The 7,807-nt window shown below is 47.5% G+C and overlaps 1 pseudogene; it reads left to right on the top strand.

Annotated features, from left to right (window-relative positions):
* The first annotated feature begins 3,812 nt into the window (after positions 1-3,812).
* LOC142286625 (U2 spliceosomal RNA) lies at positions 3,813-4,019 on the top strand (annotated as a pseudogene).
* Positions 4,020-7,807: the final 3,788 nt, after the last annotated feature.

Here is a 7,807-nt window from a genome sequence, read left to right on the forward strand (position 1 = left end):
TAACTCAGGTAGTTGTACCCATTCTCTTTCCGCATTCTATGTGTTCTTCTTCTTTCTTCTTTTTTCTTCTTTTTTCTTCTTTTTATTTCTATCATGTAGTTCAGGGGTTTATAGATATATGTCCTGCATCTCATATTTCCTTTAGTGGTGCTTCTTACCCATTCTCATATCATTTACCCTAGTATTTCATGATCCTGAGGCGACTGAGAACCCTTTAATAAAGGAATCCTTTTTCACCTGAATTGTCAAGTGATACTTACCAGTGACTATCACGTAATGTTACAGGTAGTTCCATTTTCTTCCTCTTCTTTCTCTCCTTTCTTCTTTGTCACACGGTCCATTGTGTTATAGCCCACGTGTCATGATAACACTTGTACCATCTTTTCATTTAGATTCCACCTACAATTATTTACCGATTCCAGTTCTGGAATAGGCTTTCATCATCTACTCACTAGAATTCTCAAGTTCATAAGGTACTGAGACATATACATGTTCACACCATTATAAAGAACAAAGTATAAACATTGAGGTTTTTCTCACACCCATGTTCCTGTGTTCTTTGATATGATATGTGTTCATTTCCTTCACTATATAGGATTGCAAGTTTTCCATTTGTACCTTAATGGCAATGACGCTATACAATTGAACACATATCATCCTGTTATCCATATAGGTGTGTATTTACCTGCTTGACTATTTTTGGTTGTTTGATCCAGAATGTTCCTCCAGATAGGTCATGTGGAAATTTTCTTTCCTCAGTACAAATGTTTTCACTATGGCTTTGGAAAATTTTTTTGTATGTGCATCATGGTCATTTGACCCATTGTACTCTCAAGTAGCAATATATTGTACTGTTATGTTGTACTATGTACTAATTACGTGTTTATATGGTTTTGTAACCCTTTATGATCTTAGATAACTTTATCCTTGATAAAGACCTAAAAACAAGCTCGAAACGTTGGATGAATTATCCTTTTGCACAAATAAAGAATTTTCAGCATTCTAAGAGTTCTTTTCTTACGTTATTGATCACTATAGTGTGCCAGAGCTATTTCTATTGAATTGACTCTTATTTTTTCTGAGCACCTGCTATATACACAGTGAGCCAGACATATTCAATTTTCATTCAGAAGGCAGAGGGAAGCCTTAGCAGCTGAGCCTATATCTTGGCTTGTGAGCATTAGAACAGGCCGGCGATTACAGGGTAACATGAAAAATGTCCAGCTTGCATTATGACTAGAACATGACAATATCCTTTTAAGTACTAACCTATGATGCGTTCCTAAGCAGTTGATGTTATATGTTCTACATTTCATTTTCTGCATACTTTACAAGTAGTAGAATTTGCTTTGATATAGGCAACTGGATTTTCACAATGAAAAGGCAAAGGATAACGCCCGAAAAAGACGCCATACATTATGTCAGTGCCATCACTGACAAACCTGGATTGACCATGAAATACATCAATCCCCTTAAAGGTGAGTTAAAACAAGTTTTAACTAAATTGCCTTAATATTGTCATGCATTAGAATGACTGTCTTAGGTAATGATAAATATTTTCTACAGGAAGAGGAGTGTTTGCTGAAACTGAAATCGAAAAAGGGAGTTTTGTTGCAGAATATCGAGGTGAGCTCACGTATGCACTTACGATGGTAGACAACTACTCGAGATTTATGGTTGTGGTACAAGTCAAAGATCTAATGGCCCATACTGCAGCGAAGGTCTTCCAAGCACACTTATGCAGACCTCATGGCTACTCAGAGAGAGTCCTCACAGATCAAGGCACTGCCTTTGAAGCGGAAATCTTCAAGGACTTCTGCAGCTTTTACCGATGCAGGAAGATGCGTATTACACCCTACCATGCTCAAACCAATGGTTATCAACCTGCTCAGGACTTTACCCCATATTCCAGATGTGGCCTTACAAGTGATTTATAGAGGGGTAACAATACGTTGGGATCATCGGATCTAATCTCCCTTTTTATACACCCTAAAATCTTGTTTGCGTTAGAATAAACAATAACATCATAAAGGTATAGCAGTACCGTTTCAAAGTTTCGGTGTCCCAAGCAGCATTCCATCAGCCTCTTGAAGGTTCCTGGCAAATTGCACAGCTCGAAGGGCATGCTTTTGAACTCGCAGAGACCCATCGGGGTGGCAAAGGCGGTCTTCTCCCGGTCTGCCTCAGCAACGGACACTTGCCAATAGTGACTAGTGAGATCAAGGGTAGAAAAATAATTTGCAGTTGTCAATGCAGCTAGCTATTCCTCAATACAGGGGAGTGGTGCTGTCCTTCTTCTTTAACAGGACCAACGGAGCTGCCCAGAGGCTACAACTGTCACGGATAACCCCAGCCTCCTTCATGTTGCTCAACATGTCCTTGGTACACTGGTAATGTGCAGGTAGATTTGGCTTATATCTCTCTTTGATGGGTGGGTGTGCACTTGTGGGGATGTAGTGTTTGACCCCTTTTATTTTTCAAAAGTCTAGCGGATGTTTGCTGAAGACTTGCTCGTATTCTTGCACTAGCCTGTAGACCCCCTTCTTGTGATGTGAAGGTGTGGAGTCAGTGCCTACGTGTAATTCCTTACACCACTCCTCTGGCTGACTTGGTGAGCTGTCACTGAATGGGTGGGCTGAAGCAATGGTGGATGCTGCTGTTTGGATAGCATGTGTATCTACTGAGAACAGCTTATCAATGGTGGCAAATCGGAGCAGCTTAATCTTTTGCTCTCCGCAGTTCAACACTCTCATGGGCACTCTTCCCTTCCATATTAATGAATAAAACTATGATGTAAATAGCATATAAATACCCCACAAATGCAGATAAAAGTAGGTTATGGGAAAAGGGGGAAGAGAGAAACAGGAAAATAGTGGAATAAAGTATACCTTCCAGGTGGGAGAGGAAATGGCAGCACAGCCAGTGGAGGTGAAGCAAGGGGAGCCTGCAACTAAAGAGTTGAGAGCGTTATCACATGGTGACTGAGCCTGATTGTAACGGGAGCATAGAGGTGCCGATCCTGTCTTACCTGCGTTGGTGTAGAAGTGGGTGTCCTGTGGTGGAGTCAGCTATGTGCAGTGGTGGCCGTGGGTTCTTTTATGTGCGACCGTAGTAATAGCTGCGCCCACTTCCTGTATGGGAGTGGAATGCAGTGAGGGTAATGGAACGCACACCTGCGCATTTGTGTTTAACGTCGCGCATGTGCAGAACGGAGAAAAGGCTGCGCTCACTTCCTAATGAAAGGGAGTGAGACGCATCTGGGAAGGGAAGGGAAAAGATTAGGGTTTGGGGATGATGAAAGGGCTTTCTACGGGCAAGGATGGCAAAGGGTGGCAGTGACGGAAAGTCAGGCAGCCTGTCCTGTCCTGTCCTGTCCGTCCGTCTTTTTGTATCATGAATTGGAAAGACTGCAAGGGGGAGGGGAGGTGCTTGTGTCCAAAAGGAGGAGTTATTCAGATTCATTGCAGTGGGCGGCGGCTGCAAAAAGCACCATTCTTCTTGTTTTTGCTCTGCAAAACAGCCTTTTCAAGGGTTGGCTTGGGTGACAAAATGTCTTCTGTAGGCGTGGGTTTGTCTCCCTCTCCCTAAGATGTGTCCGGTATAGGCCAGGGTGCCACTCAAGGCCGTAACCAATTCGGGTTATAGCTTCTCGGCCTTTTGGCTAAGATCAAGTGTAGTTTCGGAGGACGCTACCTTGGTCGGTACTGGAAGGTGCCTGGGATTGCACGTCTGCCGGCCTTGAGGAAGTGTGTGCGCCTTCTGGTGACACATAGCCCTCTTGTGCCTGGACGGTTCCCAGGCAACGGGAGGCGATCACCTTTGTTATTTTGAAGTCCTACTGATAAACAGAAAAAAAAAAAAATTAAATCTGTTCTTATCAGTTTAATATCTGATACGTCCCCTCTCTGGGGACCATATATTAAATGGATTTTTAGAACAAGGAGATGGAAAAAATCTTGCTCTGTCCACTGCACGCATTGACCTGGTATTGCAGTACCTCCAGGACCGGTGCACCCCTTCTTAACCCAGTTTCCAAAAGCAGAACTCAATTCACCTGATTCAAATGAGCCCCATTAGTGAATTGAAAGAAAGCAAAAACTTTATATGCACCTCAATTTGGCCAATTCACTTTTCACACTTTCACCCTTTTTTTTATCTTTCACACCTTTTACTTGCTTTATTGATGCAAAAAGCTGTGCCAAATAGCAAACTCATCTCCACTCAACTTGACCAACTCTGCTATGTCCCGTGCAGTATCTTATTCTCAGTCTTATCTAGATCATTTGCAATTGAATAGAATAGATCCCTTTTGGCTGCTTATGACTGTGTAAAATATGTAGTTTTACTGGGCTGGGATGAGAGAATCCATTGAAGCATGGTGTAGGGATTGTGGTTCCTGTGTGCTAAGAAGAGAGGCTGGCACCAGCCAGAAAGCCCCATTGCAGCCAATAATCACTTAATAACTTTTTCAACTTGTCATCATATGGGAGGCCTTCCATTCCTTGTAGTAGTCTAGTTGCCCACCTTTGAACTGACTCTAACTTCTGAATGTCCTTTTTAAAATGTGGAGCCCAAAACTGGTTCCCATATTCCAGATGTAGCCTTACAAGTGATTTATAGAGGTGTAACAATACGTTGGGATCACGGGATCTAATCTCCCTTTTTATACACCCTAAAATCTTGTCCCAAGCAGCATTCCATCAGCCTCTGGAAGGTTCCTGGCGCATTGCACAGCTCGAAGGGCATGCTTTTGAACTCGCAGAGACCCATAGGGGTGGCGAAGGCGGTCTTCTCCCGGTCTGCCTCAGCAACGGACACTTGCCAATAGTGACTAGTGAGATCAAGGGTAGAAAAATAATTTGCAGTTCTCAATGCAGCTAGCGATTCCTCAATACGGGGAGTGGTGCCGTCCTTCTTTTTTAACAGGATCAACAGAGCTGCCCAAAGGCTACAACTGTCACGGATAACCCCAGCCGCCTTCATGTTGCTCAACATGTCCTTGGTACACTGGCAATGTGAAGGTGGTATTGGCTTATAGCTCTCTTTGATGGGTGGGTGTGCACCTGTGGCGATGTGGTGTTGGACCCCTTTTATTCCCCCAAAATCTAGCGGGCTTCCCACCGGTAACCCGCTCCCCAGCTTGGATGGATGCTGAGGGAGCCCCTTTTGCCCGCAGGCTCTGGCCCTGGGAACTGTAGCCTTGGCGGTGACTGTGCTTCCCTCTACGGTGTGAGCTGTTGCCTTCAATCGGGTCTTGACTGCTGGGAAACCCTGGAGGTTCCTGTCGCTAACGGATTTGACCGGTTTTACGGCGACTCCTAGCCTGGTCGGGGTCCGTAGGCCCTGCCGGATGGTGCTGGCTTCTCTTCACTCCCAGATCTGGTACCGGCGGGCCACCGCCCATCCCCGGTCCGTACGGTTCACTCCAATCAGCCTCTCCTGCAGAAGGTCACCACCGTCTGCCAACCTTGCTGAGTGCCCGGGCCACACACCCGGACACGGTCAGTCTCCTCTCCTCTTCACTTCTCTAACTCCAAAACTGATCTCTAATCTGACTCCTTTTCCCGCCTCCAGGACTGTGAACTCCTCGGTGGGTGGGATCAACCGCCTGGCCCACCCCCTGGTGTGGACATCAGCCCCTGGAGGAAGGCAACTAGGATTTGTGTTTAGCTTCGGTGTGCCTAGCCGGAGTGTAGAGTGTGTTGGTGTAGTACCTGTGACGACCTGGCTTGTCCAGGGCGCCACATTCCCCTATAGTAAAATGCAGACCGTCCGCGGGCTGCCCGTCCATCACCGGTTTTATTTTCACAACTGAAAAAGAATAAAACGGTAAAACATGTAAAAGCATCATAAACATTTTACAACGGTACAGCTTCCGCTCTTCTCCCACCCAAACAACCTGGCCCTGATGCTGCCCCTAAGAAGCGGGCAGCACCCCTTGACCCCAGTCCAGCACCAAGTTGCCCGAGCGGGTTCTGTCTCTTTCAGGGGGCCCACGTCCAAGGGGACCCCTGAACCCCCGGAGGATCGCCACCGGTTACGGTAGTGGCGGGCCTAGGCCATCCCTTTCCTCCAGGCCCATCCTCCCAAATCAGCCTCTCCGGAGGCGGTAACGGTGTCAAGCCAACAAACATTTTTATTTACATTGCACTAAGTTTGTGGTTGCCCTGCAAGTTCTCGGGCTTGTCCGTAAGCAGTTCCTTACGCAATGGTTGCACAGTCCCTACGGGGACAACAGTTGCCGGCAACGGCCGGTTTAATCACGGTTCAATCAGGTAAACTTCTTTGGTTGATCATCTTTACTTATCATTTAAAACTTTCAAACTGGTACACTCAACACATAAAGCCCCCCCCTTTTAAAGAGTAGTTTCCCTGTACCTAAGTGGGGGTCTACCTAGGTTGGGGCGAGTGGACCTTCGGGGTCCGGTGTCAGTGGTGACAGGCAGTGGGGCAGAGGGAACAGTCAGTTCCTCCTTCCTGCTATCATGTGGGGCAGGCGGAGGCGTAGGGGAGCTGGGTACAGGTACATCCCTGGGCACTGGCTCGCGGTTAACCGTTTCCATCATTTCTTCATCCACGGGTTGTGGGAACAGTATCACTGGAAGGATCACCGCACCGTTCTGTGTAGGCCAGTCTGCTGGAAAATCACCCATCATGGTGTGGATTACCTCTTTTTCCTTCTCCACTGGACTGGGAACTGGAGCCTCATCCGCTACTCTCAATGCTGGTGGGCACTTCTTCAGGTGGTCTCGGGAAACCGTGGCCAAAGTCCCCCCCTGGTCACGGCTGATCTGGTAGGCCTTCCCATTCTCCCATCCTTTGGGCTGGACTACATACGGGGTTTTTTCCCATTGATCATCCAGCTTGTGGGCCCTTCTTTTCCGCTTCAGCACTACATCCCCAGGTTGGAAGGAACCGGCAGGCGCCTTCTTGTTGAAGCACTGCTTCTGTTGTCCCCGACTCCGGCACAAGTTCTTTTCAACATACTCCTGGACCTGTCGGTACTGTGTCCTCCGCCGAGTGTCCCATTCAGCTGTCGACAGGAGTGCTTCTGAAGCTTCCAAGCCCATTTCCAGATCCACTGGTAGCCGGCCGGGACGAGCTCTCATCAGGTATGCTGGAGTGCATTTCGTAGAGCTGGAAGGGATGTTATTGTACATATCGACCAGGTCAGGTAGCTTCTCCAGCCACAGGTTCCGCTCTTCCAGTGGTAACGTCTTGAGGAGGCCCAGGACCAAGTGGTTCATCTTTTCACAAATGCCATTGGTTTGGGCGTGGTAAGGCGTGGTCCGGATTTTCTTGCAGCCGTACAACTGGCAGAATTCCTGGAATACCTCTGCTTCAAAGGCCGGACCCTGGTCGGTAAGCACCCTCTCCGGGTACCAATGCGGTCAACAGAAATAAGCCTGGAAAGCCTTAGCAGCGGTGCGGCCGGTTAAGTCCTTAACTGGGATAACCACCAGGAACCTCGAGTAGTGGTCTACGATGGTCAGAGCGTAGGTGTACCCACTTCGGCTGGGGGTGAGCTTTACATGGTTAAGGGCAACCAGCTCCAGCGGTTGGTGTGTAATGATCGGGTGTAGGGGTGCCTTCTGGCTGGCCTCGTCCTTCCTTCTCAATGCGCAAGGGCCACATTCTCGGCACCAGGCCTCCACAGATTCCCGCATTCCACTCCAATAGAACCGCTCTCTTAACAACATCTCTAGCTTCTTCCACCCGAAGTGCACTGCACCATCATGGTATGCTTGCAGGACGGTGGGCACGTTAGCCTGGGGAATCACCAGCTGGCGGATCTTCTCGTGAGTCT

Source organism: Anomaloglossus baeobatrachus, unplaced genomic scaffold, assembly GCF_048569485.1.
Source record: "Anomaloglossus baeobatrachus isolate aAnoBae1 unplaced genomic scaffold, aAnoBae1.hap1 Scaffold_67, whole genome shotgun sequence".
Lineage (NCBI taxonomy): Eukaryota > Metazoa > Chordata > Amphibia > Anura > Aromobatidae > Anomaloglossus > Anomaloglossus baeobatrachus.